The sequence below is a fragment of the Tursiops truncatus genome, chromosome 8 (genome assembly GCF_011762595.2).
Source record: "Tursiops truncatus isolate mTurTru1 chromosome 8, mTurTru1.mat.Y, whole genome shotgun sequence".
Taxonomy (NCBI): Eukaryota; Metazoa; Chordata; class Mammalia; order Artiodactyla; family Delphinidae; genus Tursiops; species Tursiops truncatus.
The window spans coordinates 63,009,928-63,032,019 of record NC_047041.1 but is presented as its reverse complement, the minus strand read 5'-3'; the positions used below and the strand labels follow the sequence as shown (position 1 = coordinate 63,032,019).

The window sequence follows — 22,092 nt, the reverse complement described above, 5'->3', positions numbered from 1 at the left end:
ATGCTAACACATATATATGGAATCTTAAAAAAAATGGTTCTGATGAACCTAGGGGCAGGACAGGAATAAAGGTACAGACTTAGAGAATGGACTTGAGGACATGGGGTGGGGGAAGGGTAAGCTGGGAGGAAGTGAGAGAGTAGCATTGACATATATACACTACCAAATGTAAAATAGCTAGCTAGTAGGAAGCAGCTGCATAGCACAGGGAGATCAGCTTGGTGCTTTGTGACCGTCTATAGGGGTGGGATAGGGAGGGTGGGAGGGAGGCACAAGAGGGAGGGGACACAGGGATATATGTATACATATAGCTAATTCACTTCGTTATGCAGCAGAAACTAACACAACATTGTAAAGCAATTATACTCCAAAGAAGATGTAAAAACTAAAAGAGAGAGACCTGTGGTTTACAAGAAAAGCCTGTGGAAAAACAACACGTTTTGCTTTATTGTTTTTCTTACAAAACAAATTCATTTGTTTAATTGGGGGTCGGGGGTTGGAGTTGCAGAGACTATACTTGGCCAAAACTGAAATCTGTGATCTTTTCCATTCAAGAAAGTTAACTGAAGCTGACATGACTTCTGGGAAGTGCATTGCAGCTAACATCTGGGCATGCCCCATGCCAAAGTGTTATCATGAGAAACTGGTCCACCAGGAATGGAATTTGAATCCAAAAGATTGAGTAAAAAAAAAAGAAAAAAGTTATCTGGACTGTATCACCTTTTCTGGAATGAACAAACTTAAAATTTTTATAGCATAACTCTTTCTCTAGTGGGATGCTGTGTCACAATTGGCAGTTACTTGTTCTTCCTAACACAACTCTATTCTATTTCACAGGGCTTCATCCCAGTGTTTTAAAACCTTATAAGTGACAGTACATTTTAGAACTACCATCCCAGACCCCTGCAGAGTGCTAAACACACCTCTGGTACTCTGAAAAATGTTCGTGGTTATAGTATAATATATCCTTAGGTACCAGTGCGGTGCAGAAAGCCTTCTGTCCAAATGCAAATCTTATTTTATGTAACCATTGCTTCAATTTATTTATGTCTTTTATCTGTCATCTTGCTTTTCTTCTTGGTCTTGAAAAATTAAGATTCTATATCCAGAAATGCTTTAGGAATGCTTACTATGCTGTAAAAGGCAAAGGAGCTATGTATCTTTATGATTGACATTTGTGTAATCTTAAAACACCATTGACCCCAGATCTTTTTGTTTTCCATGGGTGAGCACTTGTCAAAGGCAGTAAAAAGATTAAGGTACACATCTCACAGGATGAACGTAAATAAATTATAAATATTTCCTATTCCCTCTCCTCCTGAAATCTGAAAATCATACTTCTTGTTATTTAAGTCATTGATTAAAATGGTGAAAAGAGCAGAACTTCATAGCAGACCACTTGACACTTCCTTTTCGGATAGTGTCAATCTACTTAGCAAATGTGATGGGAAAGGTAATTTGGAATCTAATCACAGAATGCCTAGAATGTCATGTTATGAGTTTAGATTAATGTTATTCTCTAGTCACTAAGAAGCATGCAATAGCATTCTCTAGAACAGGGCAGTGACCTGCTTGTGTTTCAGAAACTTAACAGCAGTGTAGAAGATGTTCAGGAGGTTTGAGAGGTTAGAGGAACAGAAGACGCTTAATAGGCTAGTGTAGCAGGTGAGTGTTGATGAGAGTACTTAAGGAGAGATCCACAAAGTTATCTATAGCATGGTTTGCTTTTAGCAAGGGAGACAAACCAAATGCCTATGGAGGCCAAACAAATAAGGCAAATGAATTAATAAAGCAGGCCAAAGGAAGAGACTGTCTAATGAGGGCAGCCCGTCAGCCTCAGCAGTTGTCACCATGCAGGAATGCAGGAATATTTTTACCACGTCTTTCAGTTTTTCAAAAGAAGTTAGAAATTTAGCTTTTATGTAGAATCTTTTCATTTTTAAATGTTGGCTTAATTTTTTTAAAAGGCTTTTGACAGCCAAAAAAGAAACACATCTGCAGCCAGATGTAGCTAATAGGAGGCTGACTTTACAACCTATAGCTTTTAGCTTCTTCTGGTTGTGAATTCTTGAGTGTAGTAGGGAAAGGGCTAAGGATAGGAATTTAAAAACTTTTGATGAGATATAGCCTGATAACATAATTGAGAAAAGAATGTAAAATGCAAAACTTATGACTTTCTTTGTGGATAATGGAAGCAAAGATTTTATTAAAACTTGTCCCTAAAAAGCACTTTATACATAGATTATTCTTCTAGTTTAATTTTGCTTAGGTAGCACTGTTTCCTTCTTATTAGTCAGCATTGTTAGCATTTTTGAGTAATCATAGATTTGATGGAGACTTGTGGAGGAGTTGCTGAATTACGGAAGAAGTTATTACAGCAGAAAATAAATTATGTGGTGCTATAAATACTTAACTCAGTGACTCAGCAAATTCCCTTTATGTCCAAAGGGAAACGTTTTGTACCTAACTCATGAAGTCTGTTTTTAATTTCTGCAGCCTTGCAGTTGTCCCCGTTTGTCACTGATAGATTTTTCTGTGGTGAGAGAGGCATAAAGATAAAGAGAGACCACTTTCAGAGGGAGATTAAGTACTGGGGAAATGAAAGCAGGGAGAACGCTCCGTCATAGGACTGCTTCAGTACTGACGGCAGGGGATTACCAGGAAGAAGTCAGAGAACCAGCTGGAATGACCGTGAGAAATTAAATAGTTTTATTATACTCTTGGGTGACATTTCTAGCTAATAAAATTAGAATGAATATTGTAATGTTAGAAGCAAACCACTGGAAAACATGTAATTAACTTTTTAAAAATTCAACAAGCATTCTGTATATCCCCAATACTCATATTTAAGATACTTTAACCAGACATTTGAGTTGATTCCAAGATGTGCCAGAGATGGCTTTAAGAGAGAGATGATATGTACACAAAAGTTTTTAATTATTTGTGTTTAATTAATAGTTTAATGCTTAGTTTTTAAAACCTAATAAATTTTGGCCTATTAATAAATATTTATTATCATTTCTTAATGACCATGTGAAGATAGGAACAATATAGGAATTGATTTCACATAATACATTTTCTTATAAAACAGTAGGGTATTACTTCTTAAAAAAAAAAAAAACCCTCTGTACCTTGATCATTTTTGTTGTAATACAAATACTAATACTCTTTATTGCTATTACATTGTACTACATTGGCAGCTAAAATCTGTCAGTAGTTGTTCTATCTTATATAATTCTGAGAGAGGTTTTAAGATGGCATTTTAGCACATTCTTGAGCAAAAATAGTCCTAGATGTAAATAGAATGAAATAATTGTTAGAGAAGTATAAACAAAGTTCTATATAAGATAATGTCTTAGTCTGCTCAGATTGCCACAATAAAATACCATAGACTGGGTGGTTTAAACAACAGGATTTTATTTTCTCACAGTTCTGGAGGCTGGAAATCCAAGGTCAAGGTTCCAGCCAATTTGATTTCTGGTTAAGGACTCTGTGGCTTGAATCCACCTCTTGCTCTGTCCTCATAGGGCCTTACCTCATGCATGTGTGGGGAGTAGAGAGGGAGGGGGAGAGAGATAGAGAGCTCTCTGGTATCTCTTCTTATAAGGGCACTAATCCTATCAGATTAGGGCCCCATCCTTATGACCTCATTTAACCTTAGTTCCTTCAAATACAACCACACTGGGGAGTTAGGTCTTCAACATATGAAGTTTAGGGAGGCACGAACAGTCCTAACAGATAGGAAATAGAGAAGGAGTAACCAGGAAAAGCATTTTGAAAGAGACCTTTGAATAGGCCTTTGGAGAATGAATAGGATTTTAACCATTAGAGATTGGAAGGAGAGATTCCAAGTGGCAGAAATAGTTTAACCAATGTCATGGCAATGGGAAAGCAAAGAATATGTTCAGCACATAGAGCATTCAGCTCCTTCACCTGCAGGATGACATCTACATAAGTGAATAGTACTCAGGAAGTCCAGAAAGAGAGGATGTGGCCAAATTATTTAGTATCTTATAAAACATCATTTCCTGGTTTCAATACTGCTCTAAGTAGCTGTGTGACCTTGATTATGTCACTTTACTTCTGTGTGTCTTAACATCCCCATGTGTCAATGAAAAAATTCAACTATCTCTGAGGTTTCTTTTAACTTAGGGAGTCTATACTTCAAAAAAAAAATAAGTGATTTAAGTTTAACACATGTTATGTGTTTGTGTGTGCCTGTATACTTTCACATTTGTGCTCTCACACCAGCAGATATGCATACTTCTGCAAGTGTTTGATGATAGGCATAAAAACCTACTGTCACTTAGGTATGTTGAACTTGAACTCCTCCCACCTCTCCATGAATTAGGAACGTTTCTCTGCATATTCCAAGGACCCAAACTGGACCTCCCAGGGAGAACTGACCAGGCAAACTGGGGAGATAGATGATTTCCCCAGCCTTGTTCCATGCCCTTTTCCAACTTCACTGGCCCTCTTATTTTCTCCTGCATCAGGCTTCCAGTTTCCTAATGACTGCTTTTTCTACCCTGCTAAGGAAACTTAATCTCAAAGCCTTTTTCGTATTCATTGGTAGGCAACTGGCTAAAGGTATCCCCAAACCTTCAGGGATATTTGCCTTTTAGTAGGAACTAGACCTTAAACTATAAGAAAGAAACATGAACAGTAAAATTTTAGACATTAATAAATGGACATAAAAGCTGGGAATTGGGGTGCATAGGTGGATTTTTCTGGTGTTCCTAAAATCCTTAGAAGTGGGAAATGATCCCTTGGAGCTTAAAAACCATCCCCTAGAAGAGTTTAGTATAGCTTTACAGCTATTTTATTCTTAGCCTGGACCTGTCTTAGTTATTTTTAGCCAGATAATACTGTTATTTACTTATTTTTTAGAATTCTGGGTATAGTTGTGGACTTACCATGCAAACACTTAGGTAACTTTGACCTGATCTTTATGATTCAGTGGATAATTCTTCTTGGGAAACAGTACTAGATCAACAGCTTGTTCATCATTCTAGAGGCTCAGTTTTAATGAATCTTTCCAAAATAAATAAGGAACAGTAGAACTGAAATTGAAGAAGAGCTGTTTTCCTCAAAAACAAGGGCGTATTTCTTTTCAAGAAATAACCTTTTCCCCCACTATATATAGTCAACTCATAATACTGAGTTTTTCTTCTCAAAAATAGGTTGGTCTGCCTCTATCAGATACACATCCAAGTCAAAAAGGTGTTGTCTTTATAATGAACTTAGGTGACTCATCTGAGAATATTCTATCGGTCAGAAGCACTTCAATGTCCAGCCCTAGTACTCACTGCTCTGTGGCCTCCACTTTGCGTGGGCACCAGCTTCATGACTCATACCGGCTGTCCATCACTTGTTCTCTGAAGACCACAGTTTCAAAATATAACCCTTAGAAAACAGTTGCCGTTACTTCACCTGCAATTGAGTGTATTATGGATGCAGCCTACAATTTGAGTCTTTATTTGGTCATTGACAAGAGTCTTAAGTTTTTGAGTCAAAATTTCAATAAAATACATAAATTTAGGACCCAAGATGTTGATTTTGTTGTTTGTAAGGATGCTTTCAGGACTTACTTTGCTCTTTATAATTCTAACAAAATAATTTAACGGTGTGTGTGTCTTTGTGTGTCTAGAAAAGTTGAGTAGATGGAAACTAAGGAAGGAGAAGATGTACCTCAAAATTGTAATCTAACAGTACTGTGATTTCTGCTTTCATCTAGTAAGAAGTAGAAAATAGTGTAAGGAAGAAGTTCATTTTTCTTAAGATTATTTACTTGGTAATAAAACTCAAGTTAAAAATCACTTGAAATCAAAGCTTTCTGATTGTGTTTTCTCTCTAGATTCTTTGTTATCAGAACAGTCTCTAAGACAGTGATAACATTATCCAAATTTAATCAGAGGATTTAAATTCTAAAGTTTAATCACATAAGAAAATAAATGTGCTTTTCCATGGGATACATCTTTGTCTTTTTTATCCTAATATAGTAGTGAACTGTTAACATGCAGGACATCTAGAGCTGGATGACTGTTGCCAGGTTTCTAGGTGTCTGGACTGCCCAGCTGCCTCTGTATATCCCTAAAACTGCTTACTGTTCCTCTACCCAGGCAGGCGCTTATATTTTCCGGAGATAACCATGACTTCCCACATGGGCTTTCGGCTGTTGCACATGACCTAGTACAACTATGCCTAATGCAACTATGTTGCACATGACCTAGTACAACCTTGGCATAGTTGTACTATTTACTAAATACATATTAACTGCCAGGTACTATGCTAAGTGTTTTCCGTATCGAATCTTCCCACCTCCCTGGGGCAGAGCTAAGCTGACATGAAATTAGCACGGACGGTACACCATAATTTTCTTAGTTTTGCTTTCATAATATACCTTCTGAATTACCAAGGCTGTGGTGAATGACTACTACCATTCATGATTGTGAGCTCATTTTTTTCTTTTTTTATTGTGGTAGAACACACATAACATAAAATATACCATCTTCACTGCTTTTAAGTGTAGAGTTCAGTGACATAAAATACATTCACATTGCTGTGCAGCTATCACCACCATCCATCCCCATAATTCTTTTCATCTTGTAAAACTGAAACTCCGTACCTATTAAACAATATCATTCCCCATTCACTTCTCCCCCTATCCCCTGGTAACCACCATTTCATTTTCAGTCTTTATGACTTTGACTACTCTAAGTGCATCACATACGTGGGATCACACAGTATTTGTCTCTCTGTGACTGGCTTACTTCACTTAGCATGATGTCCTCAGGGTTCATCCATGTTATAGCATATTACAGAATTTCCCTTTTAAGACTGAATAATTGTATGTATATACCATGTTTTGCTTATCTATTCATCAGTCGAAGGACACTTGGGTTGCTTTGACATTTTAACTATTGTGAATAATAGTAATGCTGCTATGAACATACCTGCACAGATATCTTTTTAAGGCTCTGCTTTCAATTCCTTTGAAGTAGAACTGCTGGATCATATGGTAATTCTACTTTTAATTTTTTAAGGAATTAATCATACTGTTTCCCACAGCAGCTATACCATTTTACATTCCCACCAACAGTGTACAAGGGTTCCCCTTTCTCCACATCCTCACCAACACGTGTTATTTTCTGATTTTTTTTTGAGTAGCCATCCTAGTGGGTGTAAGGTGGTATCTCATTGTAGTTTTGACTTGCATTTCCCTAATAATTAGTGATGTTAAGCATCTTTTCATGTGCATATTGGCTATTTGTATATCTTCTTTGGAGAAATGTCTATTTCAATCCTTTACCCATTTTTAATCAAGTTGTTCTGTTGTTGTTGTTGAGTTTTAGAAGTTCTATATATATTTTGGATATTAATCCCTTATCAGATATATGATTTGCAAATATTTTCTCCCATTGTGTGGGTTGCCTTCTTGCTCTGTGGATTGTGTCTTGATGCACAAAATTTTTAATTTCATGAAGTCCAACTTGTCTTTTTTCTTTTGATACCTGCGCCTTTAATGTCATGTCTAAGAAATCATTGCCAAATCCAATGTCATCATATTTATATACGACACTAATCCAAATCTCTTTAGACCTGTGTAGCACACTGTAAAAATTGCTTTTTAGTGATTACTTCAGGTCACTGAAAAGACTCTCCAAGCCCTAGAAAGGTGGTTTTCCTTTCATCTCTGATAAAGTGAAATCCAAGAATCATTAGTATCACCAAAGCTATTTTTAGACTAGCTAATCTATAATTTTTATCTAGGAACAATATTCAGTTCCATCAGCGGAGGAATGAGTTACTTTAGAACATGTGCTATTTTGGGTAAATGTATAGCATCTTTGCCTTTGTCACTCCATCTCTGCAATCTGCCAAGACAGTAGGGCTTGGGCATTGGAACCAATGGTTGTCAGTGCCTCTTCCACCCTCACTTGTTAAACTGTTGCATTGTTCCAAATGTCAGTTCTCTCACTCTGGATCTATTTGCTTAGATCAAATTCCTCTGTGCTCCAGGAGGAATTTTGTACATACTAATGAACAAAGAGAAAGAAACAGTATAGATCATCTACTCTGAGCAGTATAAGTCAAGGGAATGGCCTCTTGTAAATTAGATTTCAGTTAATGGGTATCTTTATAGAAGTGTATCCTCGGGCTTCCCTGGTGGTACAATGGTTAAGAATCCGCCTGCCAGTGCAGGGGACACAGGTTCGAGCCCTGGTCTGGGAAGATCCCACATGCCGTGGAGCAACTAAGCCTGTGCGCCACAACTACTGAGCCTGCGCTCTAGAGCCTGCGAGCCACAACTGCTGAAGCCCACGTGCCTAGAGCCCATGCTCTGCAACAAGAGAAGCCACTGCAATGAGAAACCCACGCACCGCAACAAAGAGTAGCCCTCGCTCACCACAACCAGAGAAAGCCCGCACGTAGCAACAAAGACCCAATGCAGCCAAAATTAAATGAATGAATGAATGAATTTTTAATAAAAAGAAATGTATCCTTAAGACAGAGATTGCATAATAGATTGAGGCCAAATCACAAAATTTTAATATCCAGCAAAACTTTACAATATCCTGATTAATTTTTTTCTAATTAACCTAGGATTAAAACTGTAAACATTTTGGGGAATTCCCTGGAGGTCCAGTGGTTAGGACTCCATGCTTTCACTGCCAAGGGCCCGTGTTCAATCCCTGGTTGGGGAACTAAGATCCGACAAGCCATGTAGCATGGCCAAAAAAAAAAACCTTAAACATTTCATTTCAAACCACATAGTTGAAAATCTTATTTTGGACTACTTTCCTGCCTTGATAATATAGTAAAATAAGCACAATTGGCCAAACTTTTTATTTCAGCGTTTTTTAGAACTTTGGGTTTATCATTTGAAATACAATTCTTACCTAGGAACAGAGATTTTGTAGGCAAAATTTCAATAACCTGCTGAATCTTAGCTGAGCCTAAAACATGCCCTGCAAGGTTTGGAGTTTGAATTTGTCATTTTTCTGAAATCTCTCAAGTACTAGGGATAAATACTATACCTGTGGTTGCTAGAGAGTAAAAACTCTACATGACATAATAGAGATTTATTTCCAGACCACTCAAGGGCCCACATATTTTGTAAGAACAAAATTCTGAGATAATGGAAGACCTTTAACACTTGCTTCTAGGTCATTATAATAGAAGTTGACCCATCCACTAACTTAGTCTAAACATATTTCTTTTCCGTGTCTCAATTTACATATTTGTAAAAACAGGTTTCAAAAGAATATTCTCTGAGAAGTAACTAATAAAAATTATTTTCTATTGGGGCTTCCCTGGTGGCGCAGTGGTTAAGAATCCGCCTGCCAATGCAGGGGACACGGGTTCGAGCCCTGGTCCGGGAAGATCCCACATGCCGCGGAGCAACTAAGCCCGTGCACCACAACTACTGAGCCTGCAATCTAGAGCCCGTGAGCCACAACTACTGAGCCCTCACACCACAACTATTGAAGCCCACGCGCCTAGAGCTTGTGCTCCGCAACAAGAGAAGCCACCGCAATGAGAAGCCCGCGTACCGCAACGAAGAGTAGCCCCCGCTCGCCCTAACTAGAGAAAGCCCGCATGCAGCAATGAAGACCCAATGCAGCCAAAAATAAAAATTAAAAAAAAAAAAACAAAATAAAATAAAAAAATTATTTTCTATTTAACTTTATTCCACATATGATAATTGCATTTTAAAGTGTTTTCTAATTTAAGACCTTTCAAAGTAATATATGTATATAAGTCAGAAATATAAAGATTACATGGTTTATAACAAAAAACAAAGGTCCCTGCCTTACTTCCAAGATCTGCTTTCCAGAGACAATCATGTTCAATTGTTCAGATGTTTCTTTTGGTATTTGGCTTAGTGTTTCTAACATGCTTTTACTGCTTTTTCTTAATTTTACAATGTTAGATGTTATCAGTTTACTTGGAATATGAAAATTTAGATCTCCTACTTTCACCACCATACCACCTCTACATATTCTTACTTATAAATTCCCTCCCTCCTTCCATTCCACATAAATACCACCCTACCTGGCAAAAAGTCTGATGCCGTAGTGATTTCTAATCCTTTGTGTCACCCATTTTTTTCCTTGTGCTTCTTTATAGGATTCTCCTTTAAGGATTAAGTGTCCCTAATGATATACTTTAATGTGGTTCTTTTTTCATTCAGTTTGCCAGACATGAGATGGCTCTTTCAATTTGAAAATCCATGCCCTTCGATTTATTTATTTATTCATTTATTTAATCATCTGTTTTTCCTATTTTTCTTTCTCGAACTCCTACTAGTTAGATACTAATGCCTAGACTAATACTCTATTTTTTTTCAATATTTTATTATGAAATTTTTCAAACAGAGAGAAAATTTTTTTAATTTACAGTAGACATCCATAAACCTACCATCTAGAGTTTAGTATTAACATTTTTTCTATCCTTTCTTTGTATATATCTATCCATCCATCAATCCATCTTATTTTTGATGTATTCTAAAGCAAATTATAGTCAACATATAATTCCAGTACTTCAACACGCATGTCGTTTTGTAGCGAGAATTGTAATTAGAGTTTGCATTTTCTTCTTTTGAGGTAAAATTTACATACAAACTTATGTGTACATTTGCTAAGTGTTTTTAGTAATTTTTTTTAAAAATAAATTTATTTTATTTATTTATTTATTTTTGGCTGTGTTGGGTCTTCGTTGCTGCACGTGGGCTTTCTCTAGTTGTGGTGAGCGGGGGCTACTCTTGGTTGCGGTGCGTGGGCTTCTCATTGCGGTGGCTTCTCTTGTTGCGGAGCACAGTCTCTAGGCACGTGGGCTTCAGTAGTTGTGGCACGCAGGCTCTAGAGCACAGGCTCACTAGTTGTGGCGCACGGGCTTAGTTGCTCCGCGTCATGTGGGATCTTCCCGGACCAGGGCTCAAACCCGTGTCCCCTGCAGTGGCAGGCAGATTCTTAAGCACTGCACCACCAGGGAAGCCCTTAGTAGCTTTATTAAGGTATAACTAACACATAAACTTACATAGTTTAACTGTACAATTTGATTTGATAAGTTTTGACATATATATATGTCCCCCATGGAACCATCACCACACTCAATATAGTGAACATACTCATTACCCCCAAAAGTTTCCTCATGTTTCATTGTAATCTCTTCATCTCATCTAACCTTCACCCCCATCCCCAGGAAACTACTGATCTAATTTCTGTCAGTACAGAATTTGCATGTAGTTAGCATATTCTGTGGTTATATATAAATGTAGTTATACAGTATATGATCTTTTTTGTCTGATTTCTTCAGCATAATTATTTTGAGATTCATCTATGTTGTTGCAGTTTATTCCTTTTTATTGCTGAGTAGTATTCCATTGTAAAAAAAAAAAAATCCCGCAGTTAACCTTTTGGTGAACATTTGTTGTTTCCAGATTTTATCCATTACAAATAAAGCTACTGTGAATAGTTGTATACAGATCTTTGTATGGACATACATTTCATTTTTTTCTTGGGTAAATACCTAAGAACGGAGTGGCTGGATCATATGGTAGGTGTATGTTTAACTTTTTAAGAAATGGCCCAAGTTTTTTTCCAAAGTGCTACCATTTTATATTCCTTTCAGTAGTGAATGAGAGTTCCAGTTCCTCACACACTAATGTCATTGCTTTTAATTATAGCCATTCTATAGATATGTAGTGATATTTCATTGTGATTTTTATTCTCATTTCCCTAATGACTGATAATGTTGAGAGTCTTTTCATGTGCTAATTTGCTTTCTGTGTATCATATTTGGTAAAGTGTCTATTCAGGTATTTTGCCCATCTTTTAAAACTGAATTGTTTGTTTTCTTACTGTTGAGTTTTGAGAATTCTTTACATATTCTGGATATAACTCCTTAGCAAATTTATGATTTGCAAATATCCCTAGAAGCCTTAGAGTATTAGGTTTTACATTTAAGTCTATGATTCCTTTTGAGTTAATATTTCTATATGGTACTAGATATGATCAAAGATTCAATTGCTCTGACACCATGTATTGCAAAGATTATCCTTTCTCTACTTAATTGCCTTACACCTTGGTCAAACATGTGGGAAGATCTACATTTTTGACAAACTTTGGAAGAATTTGTGTTGAAGGGGTATTAGTTCTTTCTCAAAAGTTTGGTAGAATTCCTAGTGGAACCATGTGTTGAGAGTTTTCTTTGTGGGAAGATTTTTTACTAAAATTTCTATTTCTGTAATAGATATGGGCCTATTCAGGTTATCTGTTTTCTTTTGTTTGAGGTTTGGTAGTTTGTATAAATATCTTTCAAAGAATTTGTCCATTTCATCTAATTTGTCAATATTGTCAATAACAAAGTTATTCATAGTATTTATGATCCTTTTAATATCTGTAGAATTTCTAATAATGTTACTTCTCATTCTTGATAGCAGTAATTTTATCTTTTTTCTTTTTCTAAGCAGTCTGACTAATTGACTACTTATCAATCTTATTAATCTTCCCAAAGAACCAGCTTTTGGTTTCATTGGTTTTCTTTATTGGTTTTCTGTTTTCCGTTTCATTGATTACTGCTTTAATCTTTATTAATTGCCTTCTTCTGCGGGTTTTGACTTTAATTTGCTTTTCTTTTTCTAATCTCTCTAAGTATAAGCTAAGGTCATTGATTTGAGACCATTCTTTTCCAATACAGGCATTTATTGCTGTAAATCTCCCCCAAAGTATTGCTTTAGTGGCATCTCACAAATTCTGATATGTTGTGTTTTCATTTTCATTTAGTACAAAGTATTTTCTAATTTCCTTTTTTATTTCCCCTTTGATCCATGAGTTGTTTAGTTTCCAAATATTTGAAGATTTTTCTAGATACCTTTCTGCTATTGATTTCTAATTTAATTCCATTTTGGTCAGAGAATATACTTTGTATTATTTGAATCCCTTTAAATGTATTAAGACTTACTGCCCAGAGAGCAGGTTTTCTTGATAAATGTTTTTTATGCACTTGAAAAGGGTGGGTTTTTTGCTGTTGTGCTATCAATGTCTATCAGGTTAAGTTAGTTGATAGTGTTATTCAAGTCTATTATATCCTTGCTGATTTTCTGATTACATTTCCATTAATTACTTAGAGATATTGAAATCTCCAAATATAATTGTGTATTTTTCCTTGCATTTCTATGAGATTTCATTCATGTATTTTGAAGCTCTCTTGTTTGTACATAAACACTCTGGGGTTTTATGTCTTCTTGATTAATTGACCCTTTACCATTATGAAATGACCTTCTTTATCTGTGGTAATATTCTTTGCTTTGAAATCATCTTCTATTAACATAGCCACGCCAGCTTCCTTTTGACTAGTGTCAGTATACTATATATTCTTCCATCTTTTTTTTAAAGTAAACTTTCAGAGCATTTTGACATTTACCAGAAGTTGCTAAGACAGATAGTTTCCATGTGTACTTGCCCAGTTTCTCCTGTCAGCAACCTTTTTTTTTTTTAAGTGATAAAATAAAGTATACATAGCAACCTTTTTTAAAAGTTTTATTGAGATATAATTCACATGCCATAATAATGCACCCATTCAGAGTATACATTTCAGTGGTTTTTAGTGTATTCCCTTTCACCATAAGCAATTTTCAAACATTTTTATTACTACAAAAAGAAACACCGTACCCATTAGCTGTCACTACCTATTTCTCCTCATCCCCCGAGCCCTAGGCCACAACAAGTCTACTTCCTATCTCTATGTATTTGCCTGTTCTGGACGTTTCACATGAATGAAGCCATGCAATATGTAATCTTTCATAACTGGCTTCTTTTGCTTAGCATAATGTTTTCAAGGTTCATCCATGGTATAGCGTGTATCAGTACCTCACATTTTTTTACTGGCACGTATTACATTGTACATATATACTACATTTTATTCATCAGTTGATACACATTTGGGTTGTTTCCATCTTTTAAATTGAGATATAATTCATATACCCTAAAATTTACTCTTTTAAAGTGTGAAAAGGGCTTTCCTTCTCTGTGTAGTAGGGGTTTCAGCTTTATCTGATCTTCAACATTTGTTACTGCTTATAAATCCATTTTATGACATCTAAAATTTTATTAACATCATTTATCTGGTGTCTGTTTTCTCATTCTCTTTGTTCTTGTATGTTTAAAAAATGTTTTTCTTTTGCTGTCATTTCAGTGGAGTTCAGGGAGCAAAAGAATATTCAGTCTGCCACATTTAATTTAAAAATCTCTTAAAATTATTTTTGAAGAAGGAAAATAAATTGTTCAGAATTCTATTACCTTTAATTCATTTTCATTTTGTCTTTTTCCTCCCAGTCTTTGTGTACTTACAGACATAATCATAGCATAATTGACTTGTTTTTCTGAAATATAGCATAAGCACTTCATTCATAAGCACAGTATCATATTAACCACTTTAATGGTAGCATAATATTCTTTTGTGTTAATAATGTACCATCATTTGTCTAACCTTTCATCTCTATAGTTAGACATTAAAATTGCTAACTTTGGAGAGGGTATAGCTATTAAAGATAATGCTATAATAAACATTTTTGTTGAGCTTTTGGGCCATTTGCAAGTACACCTAGTAAGAACTATGACTCACCAAATTCCTCCATTTCCTGTGCCAGGACTCACTGATGCCTTTATTCTATTGCTCCTTTTGCAATTACACCTCAGAGAAAATACCTTGTTATGTATCTACTAGTCTTTTTGCTGATTATATTCTCCCAATCAGGTACTTTATCCTCCCGGTTTACAGTGCTGTTATAAACAACATCATTAGGTTCATCAGTCCACAGCTTCCAATAAACACTTATGGATAGATTTTTTTTGGCTTGTTTCTAAACAGGTTTAAGAATAGTTAAATAAAATATGTTTTAAAATCTGTGAGTTTGTAAAAATATGAATTTAAAAAAAGAAAAAGTAATTGTTCATCTGTAATAGATGCTGGAAAAACAAGTCATTTTTTAAATTTTTGGTGTTTTTTTTTTAATTTTTTAAATTTATTTTTGGCTGCATTGGGTCTTTGTTGCTGTGCATGGGCTTTCTCTAGTTGTGGCGAGCGGGGGCTACTCTTTATTGCGGTGCATGGGCTTCTCATTGTGGTGGCTTCTCTTGTTGCAGAGCACGGGCTCTAGGTGCACAGGCTTCAGTAGTTGCAGCACGTGGGCTCACTAGTTGTGGCATGCGGGCCCTAGAGTGCACGGGCTTCAGTAGTTGCAGCATGTGGGCTCAGTAGTTGTGACTCACGGGCTCTAGAACACAGGCTCAGGAGTTGTGGCACACGGGCTTAGTTGTTCTGTGGCAGGTGAGATCTTCCCAGACCAGGGCTCGAACCCGTGTCCCCTGCATTGGCAGGTATTCTTAACCACTGCACCACCAGGGAAGTCCCCAAGTCATTGTTTTTAAAACTGATAAATGAAGGGATAAAATCATGTTTTTAACCTGCTTTCTAATTTACACTATATGTTTGGGTCTCCAAACAGTTGATGAGGGGAACTTTTTCTTTATAGAAACATTCTAGCTAATAAGTGAGGAGGTAATGGTAGAATGAAAATATCAGTATTTTATTGCTCTTAATGATTAATGAATCTAGGCATTGACCATCAATGGCCTTTAATATTACAGAAAGAGGGGCTTCCCTGGTGGCGCAGTGGTTGAGAGTCCGCCTGCCGATGCAGGGGACACGGGTTCATGCCCCGGTCCGGGAAGATCCCACATGCCGCAGAGCGGCTGGGCCCGTGAGCCATGGCCGCTGAGCCTGCGCGTCCGGAACCTGTGCTCTGCAATGGGAGAAGCCACAACAGTGAGAGGCCCATGTACCGCAAAAAAAAAAAAAAAAATTACAGAAAGACAACCAGATTTGCCTCTTACAATAGTATCTCCATGAAATATTCTTGCCAGACAATCAAGCCTGAATCTGATCACGCTTCTAGATCCAACTACCAATTTGCAGGAAATGCAGAGGACAAAAGAATAGGTCACGTGAGACCATTGGGACGCAGTCAGCAGCCACTAGACGGATGGAAGTTCTGTTGGACAAATAATCCAGTTTCTTCAAAAAACAGATTGCAAGTGGTGGGAAAAAAAGAGAGGCAGACAGACAGGTGGTAAAGAAATCTGTAGATTAAAACCAACCTCAGAGATATATAAACTAATGTAATATATGGACCTTATTTGGGTCCTTCCTGAGTCAAACAAACTGTAAAAAAAAAAATAAAAATAAAAAACAAGGAAAAAGACAAACTTTTTAACATTTATAAGATAAATTAAAAATTTAAACACTGACTAGATATTTTATATTAAAGAATTATTGTTAATTTTTTCAAATAGTAGATCTGTAAAAAGTCTATGTGAAATAATTTCTCATTAGAAAAATAACCAATGTACAATAACCCAAAAATGTTTATTGGTACAGATAACAATGGGAATATTTCTTAGGCTCCTCTCAAGTAGTTCCAGGAACTATATTAAATAGTACTGAAGCTAATAATCGAAGTTGACAGTTGACATGAACCATTGTTTATAATAGCTAAAAGGTAGAAACAATACAAATATCCATTAACAGGAACAAGGAAATGCTATATATTCATACAGTGGAATTTCACACAATAGTTAAATTGTGATTAAGAAATTAAATTCTTAGCTAAACTACCTAGGTTTGAATCCCAGCTCTGCTCCACCATTTCCTGGCAATATTCTCTTGGACAAATTACTTAACTTCTCTGTGCCTCAGTTTCTTCCCCTTTAAAACAAGGGTAATAATAGTACTTACCTCAGTGGATCATAAGATTGCTATAAATACTAAGTAAGTTGACAAATGTATATAGTGAGAGATCAGTACAAGTTAGTTATAATAGCAATAATTATTATTACCTTAATAAGTCTAGCAACATAATACGTGAAAAGCCAAGTGGCAGAATAAAACACAATATGGTACCATTTATATAAAGTTTAAAAACCTACCAAAAAGAGGCAGGGATTTAGATCCAGTTTTGTGTTTTTAGGAATACGCGACCCAGGCAAAGGACTTGACAACAAGCTAGTATTAGATTTCTACTAAATTCTGGACCACAAAGGAAAGAAATTGATTCATCCTCTCTTCTCTCAATATTTACTAAGCAGCTTCATACAGAGAATCATTAGAAGGATACATAGTTTAAGGACTTCAACCCTGTCATTCCAGCTACTGACACTGGCACATCAAATGAATACTGGGCAATGCTTGTGAATGAATATACTTCTTGTGTAGAAATTTTGTGCCTGGATCTTCTAAGCAGCCCAGGAGAGGTTTAGACCATTACGCATTTGAGGTTACTTGCACTCTTCAGTATCAGGTAGTAGAACAGGAAAAACTATGGTAGATTCTCACATTACCTCCGTTTAACTAATTTGATTACTCACCTTTCTGTAAACCCCACTGACTAATGAACACAGTATTCGTTGTTGTAGGCCACTGTCTTTCTGTCCCTTCTGAGTTGTTTGTTTACAAAGAGCTAGGTGTTTTGTCCCAATTAATTATATAGTTTAATTAAATATTACATAAATCAATGAAATATAAGATGTATACTTTGAAAAGCATTAATAAGGAATAAAATGCAATATAATCCTATATATTCTTTATGGATATAAACAGGTATAAAAACATAAATAGGAATGAAAAATACCTAATTCAGGATCATTGTTGCCTCTAGGATAGGAGAGAAATGGGATCAACAGAGGTACACAGTAGGCTTCAACCAGATCCATAATGTTGTATGTCCTTTGTTTTAAAAAAATGCACAAAGCAAATATGTTTAAGATGTGGTTAAGAGTTGATAAATATAGGTTTTGAATACACATTTTCCCCATTCCTGTCTCCCTTTTGTTTGTCTCTCAAGACTAAGCATTTCACCAAAGTTCATCAGAAAATACTCAGAAGTTAATTCTTTTTTTGTTTTTTTCAACATCTTTATTGGAGTATAATTGCTTTACAATTGTGTGTTAGTTTCTGCTTTATAACAAAGTGAATCAGTTATACATATGTTCCCATATCTCTTCCCTCTTGCGTCTCCCTCCCTCTCACCCTCCCTTTCCCACCCCTCTAGGTGGTCACAAAGCACCGAGTGATCTCCCTGTGCTATGCGGCTGCTTCCCACTAGCTATCTATTTTACATTTGGTAGTGTATATATATGTCCATGTTAATTCTTCAAGTGACTTAATATGTGGACTTCACAGGCCAGTGTAGAATCATAAAAGGGCTGGCTGGCACCATCCCTGAACTGTGCCGTAGGGTACACTTGTATTCCAGTGTCCAGAACTGGATAGGAAATACCCAGCAATTTAAACAGTGAATCTTTGTATTCTAATTATTCTTTTTAAGAACACTACATATTTATGGAATCACTCCTCCCAGGAGCTTTTTCTCCTGAAATCTGGCTTCCCTCTGAACTCCCTAACTGAAGCCTTGGGGCTGGAGAGCAAACGTATCTAGCCAGACAGTCCTTAGATAGGCCTCTCATACTGATATCTTAACCTTCCCTTGACCAACTCGTCTCTGAGATGACTTGTATCCATTTACTTGGATTTGAATCTGGCCTGCTGGTTAATGAGCCCCGTGAAGTTTATTCTCCATATCTTGTCCCATGCTGGGTTTCCTTTGAATGCTTTGTGGAAAATGAATGGTATTCTTAATCTAGTACCTTCAGAGCTATTTTTTCTAGATAAGGAAGGAAGTCAACACATTCTTAAACATCTCATAAAATTGCATGGCAAAATATCACTTGTTTATTTAGGATAAAATCATAAGAATTATTATGAAATGTAAATAAATATTATTGCCAAAATTGAAGAGGAAAAAAAGATGCCATTTGACAACAGTATTACCACCACCCTCAAACCTTCATTGTGGATTAAGTCTCATCTGTGTACAAAATAAAAGGTCATAACGCTGGCATATGGGCCAATTCGAGAAACCATCTTGGGAAAGTCTTTTTTTTCAAACCAAAAAAGTGATCAGAATCATGAGATAGTTTTATCTACAGGTGCTTATTTTCTTTGTTTACTAAAACTACTATTAACACTATCATAGAACATAATGAATCTGAACCCCTAAGCAGTATCATTGCCTCTTTCTCTAGATAATTATAGTTTTGTTTTGTGAAATATCTTAGTTTTTGTATCTTACAGAAATGACATAGAATAATGGAAAACCTTATCTCTGTTCCCTTTTCTTCTACCCACCTTGCTGTGTGACCTTGGGCAAATCCATTTGCTTTATGGGGTCTCTCAAATGTACAGTGAGGGCATGCAGTATTCACCTTCCACCCAACTTTCTAGCCCAGTCAGAATGCATGGCTCCATTTTTGCAATTCTTATTTAAAAAGCCTTATATGGATGGAATCTAGGCAGAATAAGGTGCTACTGCCCTCTGCTGGCCCTAAGAACACACCTACCCACCAGTGCAGTGGATCTGCCCATCTGAACAGCAAGGAACTCAGTGCCCCTTGCTTGCACTTGAGAAGACATAGCAGGAAACCACAAAGAAAGGAAGCACATTTCATATTTGGAAAAATAATAATATTTAAAGTATTGGGGAATTAATGATTTCTTATGCATGTATCAGATGCCATCACCATTTGTGACTGACTTGCCACCAAAAAGTGCTTATCCTATAATCTCTTCACCTTGCTGTCGTTCTCACCTAGTAAACAAGCTGTGGGTTCTGACCCTTTGGGCCACTGTCACTGTTACACCATTTTTCTGCCTTGGAACACATTCAGTCCACTTTTGTTCAAAAGATTTAGGGAAGTTTTTACATATTCACTTGTAGTTTGTGAATAAACAGGTAGATAATAACTGGTATGTGCCAAGGAAAGTGAATATGCAGCATCAGTGAGAAAACTGCTGAAAGAGAGAGGCAGGGCTTCATTAGACTCTCAGATTCCTACAGTGCTCTGTCAAGTTGTAATAAGAGATTTATAATTAATTATAACTTTCTGTTTTGTTGATGATCCTAAAAGGACCACATGTGAGAAACTGATAAGGATTTGTTAAGAGCTCAGTTTTTCTGAGCTCATCTATATTAATACAATTTCAGAACTCCAAAATTTTAGAATCTGTTGTTACATTGTGTTTGTAAGAAATGGTGCTGCCTCTGGCTATACTCAAGGGAAAGGCAGTTGAGAATTATGCTTTTACCTTGTTTAAATTTTATGCCTTTAAAATCTCTTTCACAATAGGCCTATGCACTGCCACTGAGGTCATTGTTATTTCTTAGAGTGGTTGGGGCAAAAATAAACCCAGTTCAACCCACATCTCAGGTGTCCTCAAGTAGAGTATAGAAGGAGTATGTGACTCACAGTATCTGTGGCTCACAGAACCACACACATTTTGTCCTTGATTCCCATAGGTGGAGAGTAGCTGTGTCTTAAATGAGCAGTCTTTGCACAGCTTCCCCTTGGGGATCTCCTGATAGGTGCTTCATGGTCAGTTCCAGCTTATAGCCCTTAAAAGAGTTATGGACGATCATCCCAACAGCAGTGCATAGGCCTATCTTGAAAGGGACTTACATATGGGATGCAGAAGTACACAGACTCTACTAGGCAAAATCACAGCCACCCCACTTCCAACTATATAAGTACTACATTTCATGGTATACATGGTGCCTATTCCAGCTGTAGGTTTAGTCTGTTCTTAATCAAGAAGGAAATTAATTAGCATGTACTGAGCATATGATTTTTACCAGGAATCTTATACATTTGTTATGCATCCCTAAGAAATGAACCAACTTTTTGCTACATAACCGCTATGTATATAACCTTAATAGTGATCTTCAGTGTCCAACATTTTAGAAGAGAATTCGCTTATTGAATTACTTCAAAATAAAACTTACATTATCAAAAACTTTACTGATAGAAAACAAATTAACTCAATTCTAAAGAATAAAATGGAACAAAAATTATCTGTCTATTGAAAGTATTATCAGGTATTTGCTGAGAAATAATGGATTTAAAATTTTTTGAAACATCTTTAACTTTTAGAGGTGAAAGAAACAGCTATGGAAAGGTGACTCAAATCATTTACTGAAGTTTGGCAACTAAGTTTCTGTAAAATTTAAAACGCAGCATTAATTAAAATCATATCAGAGGTTTCAAGGCAGAATACTACTTTGGGAAACAAAATCCTAAAGTGAAGGAAAAAAAAACAGATAGTTGTGCTAAACAGTATTTAATTTATTTATGATTTGCTTTCAGTTTCTTTGCAAGATAATTTGCTATAGCAAAAAGAGCAGGGACTTTGGAAACAAACAAACTTTGGGCTTGAAACCTAGTTCCACCACTTATGTAATTGCTATATGGCCTTGGGCAATCACTTAAACCTTGAATTTCTGTTTTCTCTTCTTTAAATTGGCAATAATAATGTGCATCTTAAGGAGATTTTTAGTATAAATGAGATGCATAAAGATTTATGAAGAGCCTCAAGTGACTGCAGAGTTAGTTTTCTTTCCCTCTGTTGTTAATCACAGAGTAGGGTTTACTCTTACTTAGAAGCCCAGCAGGAAGTTCTGGAAAGGAAGGTTTGGTTTGAGATTACCTTCTCACATCCAGACCTCGTTACCAGAAAATGCCCCAGAAGCCTGGGACAGTCATCTATGGATTTTGTGAGCCAGACAGCAGCCTTGGTAGGGAGGTAAATGGCTGGAGTGAGCAGGAGGGAGGGTGCAATTCCTCTTGAGTCCCAGATTCATAATATGCCCTCATTCTGTGTGCAAGGCGAAGCTGTAGGCTCACTCGCATTTCAATTAGTGTCCCCCTAACCCCACCAAAATGTACTCTATTACCAAGTAGAAGAAATTTTGAATTATCTGGAGTTTTATATTTAGGTTGTCATGAATTTTATTATATGTCCTAATTGTAATAAGAGCTACCAACTCTACAGTGCTTGCTGTGTGCACAGTACAGTGTTTAGGTACTTTTCATATATTCTCTAATTCATATAATTCCTTTGATTTTTAGCTGTTGCTAAAATGTCCATTTTAATAGATAAAGTGACAGAGACCCTGAAGGATTTGATAGCAAGCCC

General features: G+C 36.3%; 1 protein-coding gene across 8 annotated transcripts in view; it reads left to right on the top strand.

The window, feature by feature from the left end:
- The window catches only part of SBF2 (SET binding factor 2), a 465,909-nt gene that overhangs the window by 371,887 nt on the left and 71,930 nt on the right, over positions 1-22,092 (top strand). The gene's annotated exons all lie outside the window — the stretch shown is intronic.